The following is a 24464-nucleotide window of genomic DNA, read 5'->3' as shown; positions in this document are numbered from 1 at the left end:
TCATTCCCTCGTGACATTACCCAGCCACCACCTTTCTAAGTACTACTTGTAAACCTGGCACAAAGACATTTACGGAACCTTATGCCCACGCCACGTTATTGCTAATATGATTTAACACTTTCTTACATCATCTCTAAATAATTGCGCACTTATTAGCCATACACAACCAGGTTACTAACGTCCAGGCATCCCAAGTTTTTTTTTTAAAGATTTGACATTGCCTAGACCTCATCATGGCAGAGTTTCCTTTACTGGCCTTTTTAGTAGTATTCCGCATTTTGCCTTTTATGTTTAAACCGGTGCCTACATAAGAGTACACATCTATTGAAAGTATATTTTAGGCACCGTTATAATACAGAGGAAGGGTGACGTAGTATCAAGGTCTTTCGCGTCCAGGCTCTTTTTGTCTCCCTTGTAGGAGAGCATCTTAAAAGGGAAAAACAAGAACCCATATTACGCACCATAAAAACAAATTTAGGTTAAAAAACATTCAGGGAAAAATCAATTGACTTTCAGTAACATAATAACTTGTATATTGAAAAACTTTGCAACAATAATCATTGACACTGCTTAGTTTAGGAATAGCAGACTTTCAAATACACTAAATTCAGTGGTCCAAACCCACGAAGATTTTGCTGCAGTGAGTGGCTTACTCTTTTAGGGGCATATTTAAGAGCCTCTAGCGCCATTCCAACGCCACATTAGTGTAATTTTTTTTACGCTAATGTGGCTTTAGAAGGCAAAAAACGCTGCACCAGCCATGGTGCGGTGTATTTTAAATGTGGCGTACACATGGTGGCATTAGGGGGAGCAGAGGGGTGCAAGAAAAGCAGCACTGCACTGTGTGCAGCACCCCTTTTCATAAATATGGGCCAGATGTAGGAAACGATTTGCGACTCGCAAACGGCAAAAATTGCCGTTTGCGAGTCGCAAATGTGAGTTTCCTATGCAGAAATGCATTTTGCTAGTCGGGACCGACTCGCAAAATGCATTTCCGACTCGCAAATAGGAAGGGGTGTTCCCTTCCTATTTGCGAGTCTGAGTGGTATGCAATACCATTTGCGACCGCGTACGCGGTCGCAAATGGCATCGCAGTTACCATCCACTTCAAGTGGATGGTAACCCACTCGCAAATTGGAAGGGGTCCCCATGGGACCCCTTCCACTTTGTGACTGGACCCACAAATATTTTTTCAGGGCAGGGAGTGGTCCAAGGGACCACTCCCTGCCCTGAAAAAATACCGAAACTAAAGGTTTCGTTTTTTTTTTAAGTGCAGCTCGTTTTCCTGTAAGGAAAACGGGCTACACTTAAAAAAAAAAAAAACTGCTTTATTTAAAAGCAGTCACGAACATGGAGGTCTACTGACGACAGCAGGCCTCCATGTTTGCGAGTGCCTATACTCGCTATGGGGCCACAATTTGCGACCCACCTCATGAATATTCATGAGGTGGGTCATTGCGACCCCATAGCGAGTTGCAGTCGGTGTCTGAGACACCGTACTGCATACCAATTTGCGAGGTGCAAAGTGCGAGTCGCATGGACTCGCACTTTGCACCTCGCAAATTTTAAAGTTGCTACATCTGGCCCCTATGTCCCTTAGTACTTCAACCTCACTCCTGAGCTCCTGGAGTAAACCAGATGTATATATCAGGAGAACTATTACTAAGTCACAGCAAAATATTAATACCTTTGAACCTGCTTGAACTCTGATTCATTTAAGAAATGGTTATTAGGAATTGAAAGAGGGTGAGGAAACAAAGGATAAATAATAAAGGAAAGGACCTCCACCACACACACCACACTCACCATTTTCTTTCCCTCCACCTTTTCTTCCATTCCATGCTGATTCAAAGAGGTTAGAGTGTCTCCCTCGAAACAAAAAACAGGAAAATGTGGTGTATATTTATATGTTTTCCTTTCAGCCACAGAGACAAGTATGAAGGGCACTCGCGGGTTTGGCTGTGATTTCGTTCATTCAGTTGAGACCGTTAGCAACACAATTTACATGTTTATATGTATATGAACAATTTTAATATAATTGTAAGCATTGAACTTGCTAAGTACCATTTATTTAAACAATAAACTAATGTAGTTCTATAAATGTAATTGCAGTGTAAGCTAATGTTATGATTTATACATTTAGAATTAAGTAATGCTTGATGGAATAAAAATAAAAAAAAAAATTTAAAGCTACATTTTTAAAAACGTCGTTTTAAACACAAAGGATAAGGTGATTGGCAGTGCAGTATTCAGGTAGTGATTTAAACATCTTAGTGGAGATCAAAAGCAGAAATTGCCCATGATAAATAATCTCCCCATACTCAAAGGAACCACCACAATGTATTCAACCATAGAATGTTGCAGCTTTACAACAGTCCAAGGTGTTATTCACAATGCAACCCGTTTTCTATTCACAGTGAACCATGAAAATGTACAGTGGAATCCATAGTCCTCTTACCAATTTCGTCCCACCCCTTTTTACTATGTAGAGAACGTTAGTGTGGTCAGACATGGCGGGGAGGTACCACTATGCAGTCAATTCGACATTTACAAGAATAGTGGGCTCCACACAGCTTCAAACTCATTTTAATAGTAATTTAGGACTCTGGAGGTCTATCCTTAATATCCCATAGGCACATCGGAGAGACGTTTTTTTTTTATTAAGGTAGCTTTTCTGCCCTAATCAATTCCCCATTACTAATCTGTCTACTTTTGTCTGTGTTAAAGGAGTGAGAAACTTAGACCAGCATCCTACAGGCCATGATATTTAGAACAGGGTTCATTTCGGGCTTGGGCACCCCAAGGCACACTCTCTACAAGCCACGCTGTCCAGGACTCTTTTGATCCACATCCAGAGGCGAAGGGGTGGATCACCATATTACTTAGGGGGAATGCAGGTGAACACGTGAAAGGCAGGGGCCATCTTGGGTGTGGACGGCTATTTAAACCATGCACATCACGTTCTGAGTTGCTTGTCATTCAGAACACTCACCTGCAGGGATCCTCTCTTGCAGCTCTGGCTTCCTGTTTCCAGATTCAGTGAATTCGGAAAAGACAGAAAGAAAAGGAGACAAAATTACAGTCTGCACATACTACAGAGCTAACACACTGGCTGAGCGTATGCGCTACACTCTGTTCTGACCAACACTTACCTGGGAATCTGCAGCGGCATCACACGCTTATCGGGAATGGTCTGAAAAACAAAAGGCAAACTTAAGGGAGGCTGGAGTGTGTAACTGATATTTACTAACATGTTTAGTCACTTGTGACAAAGGAAGGAAAGATATGCATTTTGATGGTTATAGATGTGATGCAATTGTGCAAGACTATTGCTCAATGTTAAATGTGATACAATTGTGCATACTATTGTTCAATGTTGCTGGCAAGCATATGTTTCTAAACATACTGGTGTCAGTAGATAACTAGATGCTTTTGAGAAACTAGTTCATGACACAAGAAGACACAACAGTTGATCTACAAGAGTTGTGTGGTATGTTGAGTAACCCCAGTTGTATAAGGTTAATAGACAATATTAGATAAGGCACACTAGTAACTCTCAGTTTTTGCCTTTTACTGCCTTATGTTCAGTTCCACCTTGTAAAGCCAACAAGCAGTATATGTGGGAAAGTGGAAATCAACGGTACAAATACATTTCTCAAGGTGGGTAGGAGGTAGAAATAAGGAATCTATATCTATGCTGGTAACAGCATCATATTTCCCTTCACAGATGCATTTGAGAGACAACATGACCCATCTTCTGAATAGCAGTTCACCCTTCTGAGGACATCAGTGCAAGGTGGAGAAGCAACTGGAGCAGTATGCCTCTCTCGCTCATCCTATTCTCCTTTCTGGGGTTTGAACCTCCTCTGAATACACCGCTAGAGGTGTTTTCACAAGTTATCCGATATTTCCCTTTCTAGCAATTAATTTCTTCTATCCATGTAACCTCATGGCAACCTTTGGTATGTATCTGTCAGACTTTTATACATAATAGAGACAGTACCCTTTCAGCCATCAGATGAGCAGTGCAATTCACAAAGAGGGTATGGTTCCTTGTTGTTGATGCTTTCACTCTGAGGTTTACAATCCAATGCCTCAATGAGGCAACAGGAAATATTTCACCTTCTTCGAAGTTACATGTTTGTTTTATTTTAGCAAACCAATTAATGGCATTTCCATCAAACCTGCAACTTTTAGGCACTCTACCTTCTCTCACTTATCAAAAAAGATAATGCTGTAGTAAAGGACGGATTAAAGCAGGTGAGTATGTGAAGAACAGAACATACCCCCAATCGTCCACATGTCGTGACCCAGATTGTAAGTACTATATTGAAGGGATGCTAATTCACATATTAGGAGGTCTGTCTCATCTTAATTTCTATGCTAAGTCCCAATGTGATCTCCCAATTATATCCTGCTCCACATGAGGCTCAATCAAGTATGTAAAAGTAGGCAGCTTCAGTGTCTAATTCGGGGGTCACAGGCACTCATTTTTGAGAACCAGGACTTATTGTTCCTTCCATCATTTCTCAAGAGCAGAAGAGGAAAAAAAGAAAGAAAGGGGAAAGACAGAGGAAGGAAAGAAAGAAAGGCTGACACAAGGGAGAAAGCAGGAACCTTCAGAAGTGAGATAAAGGGACAGGAAATTTCTGGCAGTGGGTTAAAGAGGCCCAAGGACAACTAATTGCACCAACAGAAAGCTTCTGAGCAGCGATTTGGGCACTGGCCCTTATTTTTTCACAAATTAAGTACTAGACAGCTCTATAATGTATTGCGATATGTTGGATAGTTTGCCCTTTCAGCCATCAAATGATAAAGAATCATAGGAGCTGTGTGGGGGTGACCTCCATGTAAAGTGCTATCTTTTGTATGTTATTCTCATAGGGCCTGATTAACCAAGGGCCTCCACAGTCATGGCATAGTCCTCCCATTTATGAGGGTGTCTCTGCACTCAGGGCAGAAACTCTACAATGAGAATTCCTTCCTGACTGCAGAGACTCCCCCATGACTGCCGGGCCAAAAATATTCCTGAGTACTGAAGGTAAGGAGTTACACCAAGGAGGTGTCTAAAATGAGAAGACTGCCCAGACAAGACTTGCAAATTCTATGACTGCATAGGAAGATCTGAGCAGAAGACCAAAGCAATCTGGATTGATAATATGGAGGACATTACGTAGCAATGAATTTAGCTAAAGTGTCCTAAATGGACAAGAAAGAACACAAAATGAATGTGTACTTTACTGGGATGTCAATGTAGTTTCTTCGATGTAGGAAAGTGGAACATTATGCAGGTATGCTGGTTAGGATTCTCTATGTAATATCCTCACAATAACTCAAAGATGGTCCTTGTATTCACAGTAATAAATCCTTAGTTCAGTCCTGGTAGTGTGGCAAAGAACAGTCATGCTTTACTAGAGGAACATGTATTAAGTATTTCAGAGTACCAACATGGACGATAAGTAACTGACACTCCTCGAAATAAATCAGACACCAATTTATAAAAATAAAGATGATGTTTATCTTAATTTTGGCACTTAAACAAAGTAACCAAGATACGTATAACAAGAGTTATGGAATTTCAATTTAGCACAGTTGAAGCTGTTAAACGTTTACCATTGCGGTCAATGGGGAAAATTACTAATGACACTTGGCGACTTGTGGGGTGAGTTCAGGTAAAGCCGTTTGTAGTTAAGGTTGTGTGGATCCCAGGATCAAGCTAAGACTGTCAGACCAATTTTACCTTGCTCGTGGGGCCCGAGGGGAAGCGATCTACTGTCTGTCCTTGGTGCAGTACGAGGGACCACAGGTGGTAAAAGAACTGTACTTGTGACACTTGGTTGCTTGCAGCATGAGTTTGTGAGAGGTCACTGGTGGTTAAGCTTGTGTGGGCCCCTGGACCAGGATTCACCAGACAGAACAACTCCACCTAGCTCGGGCGTTTCAGTTGCAGAGTTGTGCTTGGCTATCTGTGATGCTGAACCGGAGCTGCGGCTGCTAGCTTTACCATGGTGATGGTGCAGGTCAGGAAACAGATGCAAAAACTTGACAGCTGAGCAACTGGTGATGTCGGATGCAGGTGTTGGGGTATGCCCTCAGGTTTCAGTGTGAAAGGTGGTGATGACCAGATTGGCCACCAACAAGCCTCAGCAGGGGTAAGGTGGAGGAGAAGCTATCTCCCCTTCCAGAGGTCCTAAATGGTATCTGGCTGTAACTTGGTGGAAATCTAGATTATACTTTTCATAATGCACTGGACCACAAGCTTTTGGGTGATCCTTCAGAAGGTCCAATGGCCAGGGCTCCTTCAGTTTTGGTAGGTGCTTTTTACCTGCAGCATACAGGGAGTTAGTGCCACTGGTCTTGTCTTAGGCTCACAAAGGGTTCTCTCTAGCTGGGGGTATTGAACTTTGGTCCACAACGAGTTGTAGTTTATAAGTTCCAGAAAGGCTGACACAAGTTTAAGATATCTCACCTTTTGTTTGTGCAGGCTTCTGCTGTCATTGATGTGGGTCTCCTTCTGTCTTTTTAATACAAGTTGTTGCAGATGTGAAGTTCCGGTGTCAGGTGTACCCCTTAAATCCTAGATTTAGGGACATTAGGGGTATGTGTGCAAGTAACCAATAGCTACTAGTTCCAGTGCCTAATCTTCCTGTAAGATGACCACATCCGGTGAGTTGTCACACCTTTTCAACCTATAACTCTCTATTTTGCCACATTTCAAGATGGCAGAAATCTTCCTTGGCTCTAAAGACCAGGTACCCCACAATAGATTTGTGGCTAGGCTTCTCGGGGTGTACTCCTCCTGACTAACTAAATTTCCCTCCTACCCAGGTGCAAATGTGCCTGAAGGCAGGGGCAGGGCTTTGTCCTCCACTGTGGACAGTGAGCTTGGCTATCAGAGGCAGTGTGCCCTTTGAAGGTCACCGCTTTGATGTGCCACTTCACTAGTCTTCTTGGGAGAGATGAAGGGAGGGAGAGAGGTGTGTCCTCCCCCCTGTCCTGACTCCTTGATGTGTTAACATTTCTGCCCAAGGAGTCAAAATCCTGCCTTTGTGGCAGCAGCTGCGAGCTGGCAGCCAAAGCACAGGAAAACCGGGGCAACTAGGTGGGCTACTTCTAATGTTGCTCTCTGGGTGAATGTCACATCGCCCATGCCACCTGACAAATGAACCAGCCATATGTAAATCAATCCAGTTCTTACTCCAAATAAAATAGCCCACCCTTAACTGTCAAACCATCCCCACTATGAACAAGAACACAAGCAAACTGATACAGGTTTTGGCCTATTTTGGCCATTGTCAGAAAGAGGACGTTTGAGTCAATTTTCATACTGAGCACAGGACCCACATCTGGGAATACGCATTGTATGTAAAGGGAGAAAAACAAAACAAAAATTATGAATTAAATTCTGCAAATCATGACAGCCATTACAAATTACATTGGACTGCCTCTCAGTCCATTTTCTTTATGTTGCCCACCATGCCAGCTCGGACATGAACCAGCCATTCAAAATAGCCTTGATTCTGTTCCAGTATGCCATGTCTGCACTGAACAGACCAAATATCCAAAAATAAATTGAAACTAAATGCTACTTACATCTCTGCCTGAGCAAAGTTTTACTTTTTTCCCCATTACCAACAGTCAGAAGTAAGCTTGTAAAGATGTGTCAGGTACTTGTATTTAGGTGTACTTCAGTATATATCATGTGACACCTCAATTGGGGTTTTATTACCTCTGTGCAGAATTCTACATAACATTGAATTCTGCACAGGACGCATGGAGCACTCTATGTAAAAACACTTTTTCCTTTTTCTTAGTGTATTCAATCCTTTGGCCAGATGATTCTTGAGGGATAAATGAAAGGAAGAAGACTAATCTATCATTGCACTAATTCAATATACAAAGACTTAATAAGGTTAATTGTTTTTAAAACATCATGTGCCAAATCCTTTTCTGATGATGTCTCCTTCCAAAACAAGAAAGCAATTATTGTTATGTCTCCCACAGCAAGTGTATATATAAATATATATATGTATATATATATATATATATATATATATATATATATATATATATATATATATATATATATATATATATATGTATATATATATAAATATATATACACACACACACATGCACATATATAGACATATATATACACACACACATATATATATATCTATACATAGAGAGAGAGAGAGAGAGAGGGAGATAGATAGATAGATAGATAGATAGATAGATAGATAGATACATAGATAGATAGATGGATAGATAGATGGATAGATAGATGGATAGAGATAGATAGATTTGTCACTTGTGTTAGCTCGAGCCATTTTAAACGACAAGCCACCATCTATAGATTTTAAGCAGCAGCTCTCAATGGCAGGTCAGTACCTCGGCACTATTGAGAGTTAATTAGGTGGTTTTCATTGGAACACTGGAGGTCACAACCTCAGCGGTCTTTTTGCAAGACTGCCGAGGGACCGCCGTGCTGAAGACCGCCAGGGCAGGCGGTTTTCAGCTCTGCTAATTATGACTGCTGGCAGCCCTCCGTCCTTTTCTGGATGGAGAGCTGCCAGAAGCCATACTGGAGGCCGTCCACCGCCCGTCAACAGAACACCGCCCACTGAATCACGTTCCGTGATTTGGCGTGGCGGTGTTCTGTTGACGGGGTGCTGGCGGCGGAGCAGCCCCCATGGATCCCGTCCCCTCCCGGAAGATCAATGGACCAGGTAAGTTGATTGTCCGTTAGGAGAGGGAGGTGGGGGGTGTTGGGTGTTGTGTGCGTGCATGGAGGTGTACGTGTGAGTATGTAGAGGGGGTGTGTGAGTGCGTGTATGCATGCGGGGGTGTAGTGTGTTTGGAAATGTGTGCATGTCTGTCTGTATGGATGTGTGCGTGTATGTCTGAATGTAGGTGTGCGTGTCTGACTGTGTGTGTGTCTGTTGGCATGTTTGTTGATATGTGTGCGGGTATGTGTGTTGGTGGTGTCTGCGTGCATGTAGGGTGTGTGTCTGTGTAGCGATGTTGGCGGTAGGAGTGGGGAGGGGGGTCCTGCCACCTTTGGGGGGTGGCAGGGGGGTGGGGGGTGGGATGGAGGATTCAGGGGTCGGGGTGGGGGAGACCCTTATCAGTACCAGGGAAGGAATTCCCTGGCACTGATAGTGCTTACCGCCATGGATTTCATGGCGGTTTCCAACCCAGTGAAATCCATGGCGGTCAGCAGGGTCGTGATACCGCCGGCGGTCTTGTGACGGCCGCTGGGCTGGAGACCGAAGTCTCCAGTCCAGCGGTCGTCTCCGCCCTGGCGGTCGGAATGGACAAATATGAGAGACACTGTCAGTGTATCCCCTGTGTCCCACAGGTCTCCCACAAGTACCCACCGATGACCCTACTGTGCAGGGAGATGAATCTGCCACCATCACCGCAGACAAGGCAGCCAGTGCATCAGCAGTGGAGTGCATGACCACACCGCTTGTAAACAATGCATGTGATACCACTGAGGAGACAGAAGTAGACAGTGAGCCAGGCAACCTGACACCAGGGCCACAGATGAGTGTGACTCAGCCAGACAGGTCAGCTGGGTCTGGACGGAGACAGCGACGTCAAGCACAGTCAGCAGGTGAGGAGGATGTCACAGGGGAACAATTCCTAGGACTGGAGGCATCTTTACTGAACAGTCGCCGCCTGCAAAATAAAAAAATGCGGTTAATGAAGAGGAACCTGCACAGACTGCAACAGACCCTCTCACAGGGTTTTGCCAATGTTGAAACACATTTCACCACCATGAAGAACAACATGGCAAACCTCACCACCGCCATCAATGACCTGTGCAGGGAAATGGTGGCGGATAGGGCCCATGCAAGGCGAAGAGAGTGCAACAATGCTGCCCATTTGGACCGCCTGAGTCAGTCGATTGGCCGCCTCGCAACCACTACTACCTGCCTGTCCAGGCGCACTGCAACGCTACAGGTGGAACTTGGGCATTTTGCTGGTGCTGTAGGAAAGGGACTAGGGTGCATCAGTCATGCAGTGGACCTAGTACAGACCACCCAGGCAGCAAGGGGCATTGGCGATACCCCTCAGGATAGTGAGGACATCTCCAGCGTTAGCAGTGTTTCTGCTTCACATGCACGCATCCTGTGGAGTAGCAGTGCCCGCCAAACATCAGGTGACCAACCAGGATCGGGCCATGGTGGCTGTAGTCATAGGAGGGTGTGAATTTGCTAATCTGGGAATTGCCAGAGGCACATGATGTAAATGTGTCAGACATTGTAACATTTTACATTTCTATCGCTGTTTAGACGTCAACACTTTATCATTAAACTCCTGACATTAAAGAGAATTTTTGTGCTTGCACAACCTGGCTATGTGTGTCTTACATTTGTGAGTGTCGTGACTGTTGCCACGTACCTGCCAAAGTAGTGAGTTGCAATGTGGTCCCATCTCTGTCTGCCCTGCATTGCCATGCTACCAACCCCAGGCTGTCATTGTGGTGTCTCTTGCTCCTCATCCTCCGAATCTGTGTCATCTAGGGTGAGATGTAGCCACGTCCGGTTGCTAAGTTATGTAGGATGGCACATCTTGCATGCAGTCTCTAGCGAATACTGGAGTGCCCCTCCACTTTTGTGCAGGCATCGAAAACGTGACTTCAACATGCCAAAGGTCCTCTCAATGACAGTTCTGGTTCACCGATGTCCAATGTTGTAGCGCCTCTCATTCTCATTTGCAGGTGTTAGGTATGGGGTGAGTAGCCATGGCCTCAAAGCATATGCACTGTCACCTGTGTAACAAAACAGCAGATATGAACATGGCTTCACGTGGTTATGCAGTGACATGTATTTAGGACATCGGTGTATACTACACAGTACCTAATAAATATCCTTCGCCAAACTCCCCACGTTCTAGGCATTAGTGTATCCCACTGTCCCTGAATATGTATGCATCATGTGTACTTCCTGGAAATTTTGCCACTATGTCAGTTATTACATTATGGGCATCACATACCACATGGATGTTGAGTGAGTGAGTACATTTCTAGTTGCAGAACACATATTCCAGATTTGCAGGTGGACAAATGGGTATATGTATCCCGTCCACACACCCTATTACATGGGGAAAGTTGGCAATTCTGTAGAAGTCCAACTTGGTGTTGTGAATTTCTTCCTCACTCCTGGGAAGTTATATGTATCTGGACCTGTGTGCGAGTTTGGCATCTAAGAACTGTCTAAAGAATCGTGACAGGGCACTTTGGGACACCCCACCAGCAACAGCAATCGCCCTCTGGTAGCTACCCGAGGCCACAAGGTGCAGTGAGCAGAGCACCTGCACATGTTTGGGGATAGAGCAGCTGCGCAAAGTCTGGCGTTCTAGTTGCGGTTTCAGCAGTTCAATAATCTGTAAAATAACTGCACTGCTCAGTCTGGTTCTGTATATCCTCTCCTGCCTCCGCCTCCTCCTCCTCTGCTGGGCAGCCTGGACTCTCCTCGTCCATGCAATCACATAGCGAGCAGCCATTTTGAGAAACCCTGATACCTTTCGGGTCCGCTTTTATACTTTGCTTCTGGTTACCACTTGTTTGGAATCAGTGCTAATCTGGGTGTTCAAAACGGGATTTTTGCGACTATTCACAATTTGCGACTACCTGGTACATGCGGTTGCGACTCGCAAATTGCGATTTCGTAATTACGAGTCGCAATCTCAAGTTGCAAATTTTGCCAGTCAGTAATTGGTCACTTCCACTGGAATATCGCTGACATCCACAACAGCTTCAACACCATGACCACCTCAACCATGCCAGACTCCACCTCCACGAACACCACCCGTACCAACCGCCTGAATTCATGGACCAACGTCAACGACGACGAAACACGCAAGATCATGGACTCCATCCACTCAGGATCACCGTCAGACACATGCCCGCACCACGTGTAAAACAAAGCCGATGCAGCCATCGCACCCCAACTACGGGAGGTCATCAACATCTCCTTCGAAACAGCGAGATTCCCAGACAGCTGGTAGCACGCCGAAATCAACGCCCTTCTCAAGAAGCCCAAGGCGGACCCCAAGGACCTCAAGAACTTCCGGCCCATCTCCCTACTCCTCTTCCCGGCGAAGGTCATCGAGAAAATCGTTAACACACAACTGACCCGCCACCTCCAAGCCAATGACATCCTGGACCCTTCCCAGTCCCAATTCAGACGGAACCACAGCACTGAGACCACCCTTCTCGCTGCCACAGACAGCATCAGACACCAACTCGACAACGGCAAAACCTCAGCCCTCATCCTCCTAGACCTGTCAGCCGCCTTTGTAACGTTCTGACACCACACTCTGAAAACCCGCCACCATGAAGCTGGAATCCAAGAAAAAGCCCTCGACTGGACCACATCCTTCCTCTCCGGCAGAACCCAGAGAGTCCGCCTCCCTCCCTTCCAATCCAAAGCCACCGACATCGTCTGCGGCGTACCACAGGGTTCATTCCTCAGCCCGACACTGTTCAATATCTACATGGCTCCCCTCGCACAAGCGGCCCGCCAACACAACCTCAACATCATCTCCTATGCCGACGACACCCAACTCATCCTCTCCCTCACCAAGGACCCGCACACCACCAAAACCAACCTTCACGAGGGTATGAAGGCCGTCGCTGACTGGATGAGAGGCAGCCGTCTGAAACTGAACTCAGACAAGACGGAGGTCCTCATCCTAGGGCCCACCCCCTCAGCCTGGGATGATTCGTGGTGGCCAATCTCACTGGGTACCCCACCGACACCGACCGACCACGCACGCAACCTTGGATTCGTCCTCGACTCATCCCTCTCCATGTCAAATCAGGTCAACGGCATCTCCTCCTCCTGCTACAACACCCTCCGCATGCTCCGCAGTATCTAAAAGTGGATCCCGACCGAAACAAGAACAGTCACACAGGCCCTCAGCAGCAGGCTAGACTACAGCAACGTACTCTAGGCAGGTATCCCGATCAAACACCTGCAACGCCTCCAACGCATCCAAAACACCTTCGCCTGACTAATCCTCAACATGCCCGCTGCAACCACATCACCCCCTACCTGAGAGACCTTCACTGGCTCCCCGTCGACAAGAGGATCACCTTCAAGCTCCTCACCCACGCACACAAAGAACTCCACAACGCCGGACCAGCCTACCTGAACAACAGACTCAGCTTCTACACCCCCGCCCAACAGCTCCGCTCCGCCAACCTCGCCGTGGTCCCCTGCATCCAACGAAAGTCCTCCGGCGGCAGATCCTTCTCCTACCTCGCCGCCAAGACCTAGAACACCTTCCCGACCAACCTAAGATAGACCCAAGGCCTGCTCACCTTCAGAAGACACCTCAAGACCTGGCTCTTTGAGCAGTAGCAGCACCCCCTCCCAGCGCCTTGAGACCCTTGCGGGTAAGTAGTGCACTTTATAAATACAATGACTTATTGATTGATTGATTGGTCGCATCACTATTTGCGACTCTGAAATGGCATTGGAACATACCATAGCGCTGCAACCAATTTGCGACTCGCAAAACTTTTGTACATGTGGCCCTCAGTTATTCTAAGGGGACTATCCCCTTGCTTCTATCCCATCTATCCAAAATGACATAGATTGACGAAAGACCAACTCCAGATGTTTTAACTTATAAACATTTATCAGTAGTAGAATTCCTCCCGCAATGCACCAAAATTGTATTATTTTAAATAAACTAGTACATATGAATCGGAACCATTGCTAATACAAAATAATCTACTTACTGTGACTCAAAATTGATTAAGTTCATTTTGTGTTTTCTTTCTCATCTCCACTACCCAAATGTAATTACATGCATTTAAAAAACTTTCAGGTATTTCTGTAGATCCTAGCACATGCAGGCGTTTTCCCTTTCAAATAAAACGACGTTATGTGAGCTTCTTTATTTACATTTACAGAAGAGCCAGAAAACGTTAGCAGAATTCCAATACAAATCTAGATCGGTCCCTTGCACTACAAAACCAAAGCCTCGTCAACAAGTCAGTGTTCACAACAGGATAGCTGCCAAGTGGCCACGTGCCACCTTTACCATTTCAGACCTTTTATCTAATATCACTTTTCAAAGCGTGAGTCACAGGCCCATAAAGGGGAAGAAAAACTGCATGTATGCAGCAGGGCTGGATCAATATGCCACATGTAGGATGCAGCCACTTGGAGGCCTCATCAAACCATTGTAGGTACATTCAAAACTTGCGCTGTTTTGATCTCGTTTCTGACTTTCATACGCGTGCTCTCGCTCTATTCCCCTTTAATATTCTTGCAATTCCGTCTTGCTAGTTATATCCTTCATTGATTGCCTCGTGTTGCTCTAGGCCTGACCTCCCTTTCTTTCATTTTTTACTATACAGCCCTATCCCTTAATAAGAAACTTTTTTGTTGTCGTTGTGCAGATCTGGTACTCCGTGTTCACCTACATGTTTGCTGTTCCGCCTTTGCCTGCTTACTATTTCTATAATTTTTATGTGTTGTGCTGCTGGAGACAGCTGCACCATGTCCTTGTATCCTTTCAGTACAAAAGGTACCTGTGCATGGTAACTTTCATGGCAGACAATCTACTTTGCTGGCAGCAAATGTATGTTATGATGATTAATGATAGCGGAAACAAAGACAATTAACTTAGTAAGATGGCATAATTATACACTAATCATCATGAAAAAGCACCAGCCCTTAATAATTAAATACAAACGTTGAAGTTGCATTTCAAGTAGATAACCCCTCTGTTGAGAACACATGGATTTCACCAGCATGATGTTATGTTCTGCAGTCAAAAAAACAAAAGATCCAGCACTCAGATAGCTTACATCGGGAAAAAAGGTGTAATCCATAATGCGCCATAGACACCGTTCCAGTTCTACCAGCCTCCCTGCATCATCTGAACCACCCTCACATTCCATACTCATTGACATAAGCACATGCTAAAATACAACATAGTTTCTAAGTCCACCCCAAAATACCACTTATCTTCCTTTCTATATACAATACATGTGACAATATAAAACTACAAATAATAACAGGAACAAATACAAATTGAAGGAAAATTCACTTATATACAATGAAGTCCCTCAATCTCTCAGGCCTTCTGTTAGAAATGGGGTCTCTGGTTGGCGTTCAGTTTGCACTCTGTCAAAGCAGGGACCCTCACTCTAGTCTGGGGGAGGGTCAACATACAGCTCAGATATCCCTGCTCACCCCCTTGGTAGCTTGGCACAACCAGTCAGGCTTATCTTAGAGACAATGTGTAAAGTATGTGTACCAACACACACACAGTAACACAGTGAAAACAGCACAAAATCACTCAACACCATTTTAGAACAAGAGCCAATATGTATCTGAGTAAAACAAAAACAAAACAACAAAAATCCAACATACACAAGCAAAGTTATGAATTTTCAAAGATTAAACTTCAATGTAGTGCTTAGAAACACAAATGCTACAATTTGGTGTTATCACGACGTCATGACAGAATCGTTCCCAACAATCTGACACCAATGGCACCAGTCATGGAGTTGCACGGTCCCCCAGGCACGATGCCTTGTGAAAGTGAGGAATCAAGCTGGCGCACAGAGTCGGGGAAGTGAGGTGTTGCTGCACCCAGTGTTGGTTCCGGTGCTGCAGAGCAGTGGAGATGAGGTGGCATTGGTGCAAAGCATTGGTTCTTTACGCTCTAGCAGGGTTGGTGTTCGGCAGGTCAAGATACAGTGGGGTGGCCTCTTGGGGTCGCAGTCATGCCACAGGGCTGCAGGCACCGTGGCGGAGTCGGGTGTCATGGACGTCAGTGACACAGCACTCAGGACTCACATAGTCACAGGATGTCAGCGGGGCTGTGGCAGCGTCAGGCCTGCGATGTCAGTTGGGGTCATCGCACTCCAGTGGAGACCATGGATTTGATTGCAGGCGTCGTCGCAGGGTCGGGCTGTGGAGTCAGTCCGGGCGTCATCCGTGGTTGATGCACTTGGTTTTCTTGGTTTTAAATCCGCTCTGACTCCCAAGGGCCCATAAACTGGAATAGGCACCATCTGGTAAGTTAGGGTCCACAGCAAGTGAAACCAGAGGCTAGTAGGTGAAGTCTTTGCTGTCCTAAGAGGAGGCAAGCTCAGTCCAAGCCCTTGGAGAAACGTCACAAGCAGGATAAACAGCAAAGTCCAGTCTTTGTCGTCCTTAAGGCAGAAACAGCAACTGCAGGCCAACCCAGCAAAGCACACACAGCAAAGGGGCAGTTCTCCTCCTCAAGCTCTTCTCCGTGGCAGAGGATCCAGAACTGTGCTAAAAGTCTTGGGTTTTCAGTCTACTGCGTATACCCATTTCTGCCTTTGAAGTAGGCAAATTTCAAAGGAAAGTCTCTGTTGTTTACAAGATCCTGCCTTGCCCAGACCTGGCCCCAAACACACACCAGGGGGTCAGAGGCTGGAATGTGTAAGGACAGGCACAGCCCTTTTAGGTGCAGGTGTCAGCTCCTTCCTCCCCACTCTAGCCCAGGGGACTCATCAGGATATGCAGGACACTCCTCAGCTCCCTCTGTGTCACTGTCTAGAGGGTATTCACAGACAGCCCAACTGACGGTCTCACCCAGATGTGGATTCCACAGACAGAGTGGTTAAGCAAGAAAATGCCCAATTTCTATAAGTGGCATTTTCAAGCTGACAATCTAAAGGCAAACTTTAACAAAAGCTGTATTTTAACATTGTTTGTTCAGAGACCCCAAACTTCATATTTTCATCTGCTCCCAACAGGAAACTGTACTTACAATATATTTAAAGGCAGTCCCCATGTTAATCTGTGGGAGAGATATGCCTTGCAATAGTGAAAACTGAGTCTGGCAGTATTTTGCTATTAGGACATGTTCTACCTTTTAAATGCATTGGACCCTTCCCATTAGGCTACCTAGGGTCTCTCTTAGGGGTGCCTTATGTGTACCAAAAGGGAAGGGTTTGGCCTGGCAAGTGAGTGCCCTTGCAGGTCAAATTGGTAGTTTAAAACTGCACACACTAACACTGCAGTCCCAGGTCTGAGCCATGTTTACAGGGCTATTCATGTGGGTTGCACAATCGGTGCTGCAGGCCCACCAGTGGCATTTGGTTTACAGACCCTGAGCAATTCCAGTGCACTTTACTAAGGACATACTAGAAAATCAAAAATGCCAATCATGGAAAAGCCAATCACCAATACAATTTACACAGCGAGCACTTACACCTTAGCACTAGTCAACAGTGGTAAGGTGCCCAGAGTACCAAAACCAGCAAAGACAAAGGCCAGCACACAGTCAAAAATACAGGAAGCAGAGGCAAAAAGATAGGGAAAAGCACACCAAGGAGGCCAGGTCTAACACCTTCTAATACTTCTACTCTATGCTCCTAATTACTCCATCTGCTTCTTCATGGTATTGTGCTTTACTACTCACCATTTCCTTAAACTCTCACAAATTCTACATGCGGTTGTCTTCCATTTTTACTGCATTCTTGAACACTTTGATGAATTCCATAGGCATACTGAAATTAAAGAACTGTTCAAGAGCCTTCACTTTCACCACATCAATCACTTCAATTTGAAGACTCTTGGCAGTCTTCCTCTCATCCACATATCTCTTCCTTTTACCCACCATCCCCTTCTTTTTACATCTCAACTCACAATCTAAATTATCATCCTCCACCTTCTCACCTTCATTCACCCACTTTGGCGATAATACAGTATTAGCTTTCTGCCCTCTGAATAATTTAAAAGGAACCCTTCTCGTGACCCCTTGAGGAGTAACACTCTATGCCTCCAACCATTTTTAAATTTCCACTCTCCAATCATTTCCCCCACTTCTCACCATTTGTATTGCTTCTTTTGTTGTCCTGTTCAATCTCTCCATAATTTTATTAGTCTTGGGACAATACAGAACACACCTTTTATGTTTAATTCCTCTGCCCTTCAAAAATAGACACTTCTATTTTGATAAAAACTGTACCCCATTATTCCTCAAAAACAACAAGTGATGGACGGAATGCTGAACATTGTCAAACAGTCACCCCCAGTCACAGATCTGGGTTTAATCCATCGTTTTTTTGCTGCCCATGCCATTCCAGTTTGGACCCAGCCATATGCAAATCAGTCTTGACCCTGTTCCCCATGGGAACAGTCCAGCCCGAACTGCTAGGCCAGGTCTTACCTGGACTGGAAACAAGCATCCTGGACCGGTTTCGGGGTTTCACCCCTCATCAGCCAGGCTAGCATTATTCCTCAACAATGACCCTGGTAAAACTTCTCTAGCAAAAAGTTTCTCTTCTTTTCTACCAGAAACGTCTGTTGAGCGTTGTGATTCTTGTCTCGGTTTCAGATACTCACTTCTTTGTTCTGACAGCCCACCTCTCTCATTGCGTTTTTCCGGTGAGTCCTGAAAGGAACGAGATTGGCGTGTATCAGTATACTGATATCTATCAGGTGTTTTTATATTATCTCTATTTCTGAGATTATATCTCTTCTGTGGGGTCTCTGTATGCAGAGATTCTCCCCTTTGTTTTTTAGGTGTTTTTTATCCCAGCGTTTCTTAGTACCCTCAGGAGCTTGCCTGGTAGAATCTTTATTAGATTTACCTTGAACTTGTGATTTTGTTGGTCTGGCCCCAGACTCTCTCAACCAATTCTAGAGTAGGTCTCCGCGATAATCTGTGGCAGCTTGTGTTCTTCATCCTGTGGAGGAATGTCCCGGAGCCGCATGCGCACCGCTAATGTGACGGTTTCCCCTTTAAGGCTACTTAATTTGATTGAGGATACTGTGGCAAAATTGCCCATCAGTTGCATCCCCAAGTTCAGGGCCGGGGCAGCCCCGTATTCATCTTGAATTAGTTTCAACACTTCCGGTAAGTTGGCAAGTGTTGGGATAACCTGTGCGGTAGAAGAGAGTGTTGCAAATACCGTGCCCCATGTATTACAATTATCTACAGTGGGAACATAGTTAATATTCTGTGTTTATCCTGAGGTACCGCATGGGGAAATACTGCTTCCAGTGCGTTCATTTTTTTAGTTAACCAAAACGGAATTTCTTCTCGTTTGGCGGGTACTTTACCCATGATCGAAAGTACAGTCGCAGTATTAATGCCTGGCGTTACTGCAGGTGGTTGCGCTGTTGCAACACATGCTGTGTTAGTGTTTAAAGCTTGCATTACAAACTGTACTAATCATCTGTATATTGCCGTCAGCTCAGCGTATAAGCGACGGACTTCAGCTACTGTCAAGTTCGCTGCAGCAGGGTGAGGTGCATAAGTGGCCAATAAAGGCCAGGTAGGACCATCATCACTTAGAGGACCTAACGTGTAGAATTGTGTGGGGTAGGGCGCCATCAAGCTAATTATTATGTTCTAGATAATGTAGAGGTAATTCTAGATATGCATATTCTCTGTATTGTGCAGGTACGTTTGCAGGTGTATAGTGATGAAATGTATTGGTGTTCCCATCAACTCCTGCAAATATGACCCAAGAATAAAAAGGTTCTGTTCTATGGGCTGGGTGAGCCTCAACAACAAATGTGACTGGACCCCCCTGCGCCGTTAGGCTATGTGCCAGTAAATGTGCAGTAAGGGGTGGTCGCATATTGACTGCATTTGCTACCTGTTGTGGATTCGCCATAAGGAATGGTAAGTTTTGTTCAGAGAAAAGTACACCAAATGGGGGTTATCTTTTTGGAGTTCAAGCTTGAACAACCTACAGCGTTAGTTAGGTACTCTCTACTTAGCTGAGGAGGAAATCCTCAATACCACGGATGTCTCCGTATATAGTACTGAGGTGTCTTTGTAGATAGTGAGACAGAGATACTCAGGAGGACCTGAAAATTAGAGCCTGACCAAACATTGGCAGTGCCGTGTCGCATAGGCTCTCATTATTCTAATGAGACTATTGGATTTGAGCTACAGAATCGCCTGGGGTGTGGAAGACTGAGTCTAACCCACTACAGGTGACACCTGTCGCCCAAATCTGGGTTTCTGGTTCCGGCTTACTAGCAGTGCCTCATCTCTACTCCAGAGCAGGGATGATTGGGCAGCCGAGCACATAACACAATTGACTCCTCAGGGAAATCATGGTCACTCAGATCTCATCTGTTTCTCTCTGTTCCATTAGTCTCACATATACAAGGACAAGCAGAGGCAGTAAATGTTTCAATAAGGTTTTAATGAAGCAACTGCATCTTAGATAATAAAACATATACTGCAATAACCAGGATGATATAGCATGACAGAATTAAAATTGTGACAAGGAGTGTGAAGCTTTGAAATAACGCTACCATATTGTCACTAAAGTCAATAGACTAATTCCTACCTAGGCCATATTTAAAGCACAGCATGTTAAGCTCTATTTCTGCCCTTCAGGTTCCCCTGGGAAGACATCACCCCCATACCTGAGCAAAGGCCTGAAGTCTGCATAAGCAGCTGTAGCAAAGCATTCAGCAATCAGCATGCAGTCGTGGTCATCTGGCTGGAATCTCCCTCTAACGTGTATGGGACAGGGAAGTGTTTTTATAATAAAACAGCTGATGTTCTGAGAAAATGGCCCTACGTAAGGATGTGTATGTTTCTATGAATACCAGCGACAAAGCCTTACCACGTTTATCGGCAACCTATCTTACTGCAGCCTTGAGAGAAGCACAGAGTGGAAGAAATGTCTTATTTAAGAACAGAGTGCTGGCCTAGGCAAAGAACAGCTAGATAAAGAGAAATAAAACAAGACCGCAAATGTGGCTATAGTTAAAATAATAAACTAAGCTGAATAGAATATATCTAGGTTAAAGTGCACAGCGGCAGGCCTAGTGTGCTAAAATAACATGCATGGAGCTATAACTAAAACGGCACACAACAATATCAGCTTCGGTTTTCAATTCTGGCCATCTACAAAACAAATTAACCAGTACAATGATGCATTTATCTTTCTATGCTCTACTCAACTGTCCCACTATGTCAACTGCAATTTCATCCCAAGCTTTCTTTAGCAGCTCCCTGACAACATGTTCTCTTGAGCTTACGTGTCATTTAAAAAGGATTCCACACACTCCCTCACATCTCACTCTACCTCCCTGTCCATTGTCGGCCACCAATAGTTTATCAACAAATGGTCTAATTCTGAAAATACCTTGATGACCGTCATGGGCTATAACAATCAACTTCTTGCCGATTGATTCTAAAGGAATGAACCTAGTCCCTGTGTACACCATACTTTCATTAACTGATAGTTCATCCTTAACACACAAAATTGTTTTGACTTCCTCTTCAACCACCTTCTTCACTTCGTATCTCCACTTAAAATTCAAATTATTATCCTCCTCCTTTTTACCTTCATTCACCCACTTCGGCGATAATAGAGTATTAGCTTTCCATTGTGCTTTGCATGCATTGGCTTGGATCCCATCCTATTTGCCCAAATGTAATACTCCTCAGTCAAACCAATAAAAGAGCCAGCAAGAAAATAGTTTAAAACTGTAAATGCTCCAGCCATAGCTCAATTTTTATCAGGCTCCCTGCATCATCTTCAGTATACAAAAATAGGGGTGGGTAGTGGTGGTTGGACGGGGTGCACTTCCTACACGTTAGGCGAGTATAATCAATAATAGTTCATGTCAATGATCATGCAGAAATGGGGTGAACTATGGTGCTATGCGGTAAATTATGCTCCACTACCCAAGAGCATGATGTAGTGCTTCCATAGAAACACTATACAATTACATTTTACACAGAAACAGCATCAAAGTCATCGGATGAGCATTGTTCCAAAATCACAGCCAACGTGTTTAGTCACAACAGGTGACTTTTTCAAGGCTCATTAGTGAACACAGGCTCAGAAAAATAGCACGCACATCTATGGGACGGTACAGTAAGTAGGAGGTAAATGAGGTCGATCACTAGTAAACGTAGCAGGGTGATAAGTAAACCCTGCTTACCAAGACCGGGGTAAGTCTCATGCCTGGTATGAGGCAACTGCAACCATGCAGGAAGTGAAGTTGAACCTGCAATGCTCATCTGATGACTTTGATGTCCATGTCTATTAATTAAAGGATTTCACTACAACCAATTCAACTGGAGGACGTGTTTATTTCAAACATTGTTTTTGAGTGCTGCAGTTTCTGTGTAAAATTTCTGTGCATCATTCTAACAATCCTCACATTCCACACCCATTGACATAAGCACATGATAGAATACAAAATAGATTCCACCTCAAGATACCCCACATGTTCCATGAAAAACCTAATCCATAAGATTACATAAAATGATTCTTGAATAATTGATATGTCAAGTATCACTGATGTAAGTGTGGCAGGTTAATTCATGATTCATAAATCATATGTATGCACAAGTTCATTGTTGAAACAAAATCGCACTCCACAAACTCCAGTTACTTAATGCTAAGGGAGGCTTGATGGTGCCACTCTTTCAATTTTATTACATGGTGTCACAGTTATAGTGGGTGTCCCTTTTGTGTGGAGCTGGAGTGGTAAGTGAACCGGGTTGCATAGTCTGTTACACCAATGTTATGTAATTGTGGGGAACACCCTCCCAGATTTCTGCACTTACCTGGTAAAAGCTCCATGGATCCCTTCTCGCTGCTCCAGAGATGCTGTTGAAGCCCAGAAGGGAAACAAAAGAAGGACACTAGATTAAAGGAGAGGCTGGGTCGGGCCAGGGATTGGATTGGATTGGTCCAAAGGGTCACCAAAACTGAGGAAGGACTTTGCCCTTCAGGTCCAAAGAGGTGGGGCGATCCCTTTCCAACAGAAAACTCACCCATTTCAGCACTCACACAATTCCTCGAGACAAAAGGCTTTACAGACCGATAAGAATGAAGAATTGTCTCTCAGAAGAAGAGAGTAACACTGTGCTCAGTTATTATCAGGATACACAGAAAACCTCCCTAGGCACAACATCTAACATATCGATAGTCAAGATATCCAATTACAAAAAACGGAGAGACAACCCTTTAAAGTCAATCACAACAACTAAATCCAGATAGCGACAAACACAACATTCACCACAATAGGCCACTAAACAATAAAAAATCTGAAATGCATGATACACTGCTGCAGATCAGCTGCAAAACAAACATAGCTGAGATAATCTTAGCGCATGATCTAGACATTCTTTTCCTAACTGAAACCTGGCTTAATTCATTGCCCCCTGTTGGACCTGGCCCTTTTGGCAGGTTCACTCCCTGACTTTTTGCCTCCCTCCTATTTTTTCTGATCTCTCACTGTTGGCTCTGGGACTCTGACCACTTTATCACTGCTGATCAGTGATAAAGTGCAGGTGCTCTCCCTTTTAAAGTTAGTATGATTGGCTTATACCAAGTTGGCATATTTAATTTACCTGCAAGTACCTTGTGAAGTGGTATCCCTATGCCAAGGGCCGGTAAATTAAATGCTCTTAGTGGGCCTGCAGCACTGCTTGCACCACCCACTGAAGTAGCCTTTCAAACCTGTCTTAGGCCTGCTAGCTCAGGGCATGCATGCTCAGTTTTCTGCCACAGGGACCTGGCATCTGAATGTACTTGCCAGGACCAGACCTCCCCTTTTACAACATGTAAGTTACCCCTAAGGTAGGCCCTAGCTAGCCCCATGGACAGGGTGCTATGTATGTAGAAGGCAGGACATGAGCCAGGTTGCAAGGACTGTCCTGGTAGTGACAAACAGCCTATTTGTTTTTTCACTGCTTTGAGTGCTTCCTTCTCATAGGATTGCATGGGAATGTCCTGTCTTATGTGTAGGGGGTATTGTCTGATTTATGAAGGGTAGCATAGGCATGTTTGGTATGGTTGTAATGGTTGTAATGGTAGTAAGAAATGCTGCTTACTGGTGTAAGTGGATTTTTTATTACTATTACAGAAATACCACTTCTAGAAAGTGAGCATTTCTGTGTGCTTATGACTCTGGTGCTTTGCAACTTGACTCCAATCCACATCTGGGCAGACTGACAGTTGGTCTTTGTGCATACTTTTCAGACAGCCTGTCCACAGGGAGGGTAGAGGTGGCACAGAGGCGCATCTGCATACTGAATAGTCTTCCTGGGCTGAGAGAAGGGAGAGGCGGGGCACACTTGCATCTGTAAAGGCTGTGTCCTCGCCTCACACAAAAGGGTTGTTTACCCCCAACTGATGTTTGGAGCCTGTGCTGGAAGAGAGAGGGAGCACTCCCAGAACCAGTTGGAACTGGTTGTAACCTCCTCTCCTCTTTCTTTGTGAACACACTGTACAACTGAGTATAAGTACAGGGGACTTTTCCCCACTATTTGTGAACTCTTTGGAACTTTTTTGAAACTGGACACAGAATGCTGGAGGGACTCCTCAGGAACCGCCATGGACTGCTGCTGTTATGCTGACCTGTGACCTGGTAGGTCACTAGGACAGACTGCCATCTGCTTACATCCTCTTACACTGGCCAGCTGCTGGGCCCTGTTACCTGAGCTCCTTGCCG

The sequence above is a fragment of the Pleurodeles waltl genome, chromosome 7, assembly GCF_031143425.1.
Source record: "Pleurodeles waltl isolate 20211129_DDA chromosome 7, aPleWal1.hap1.20221129, whole genome shotgun sequence".
Classification (NCBI taxonomy): Eukaryota; Metazoa; Chordata; class Amphibia; order Caudata; family Salamandridae; genus Pleurodeles; species Pleurodeles waltl.
This window is presented reverse-complemented; position numbering follows the sequence as displayed.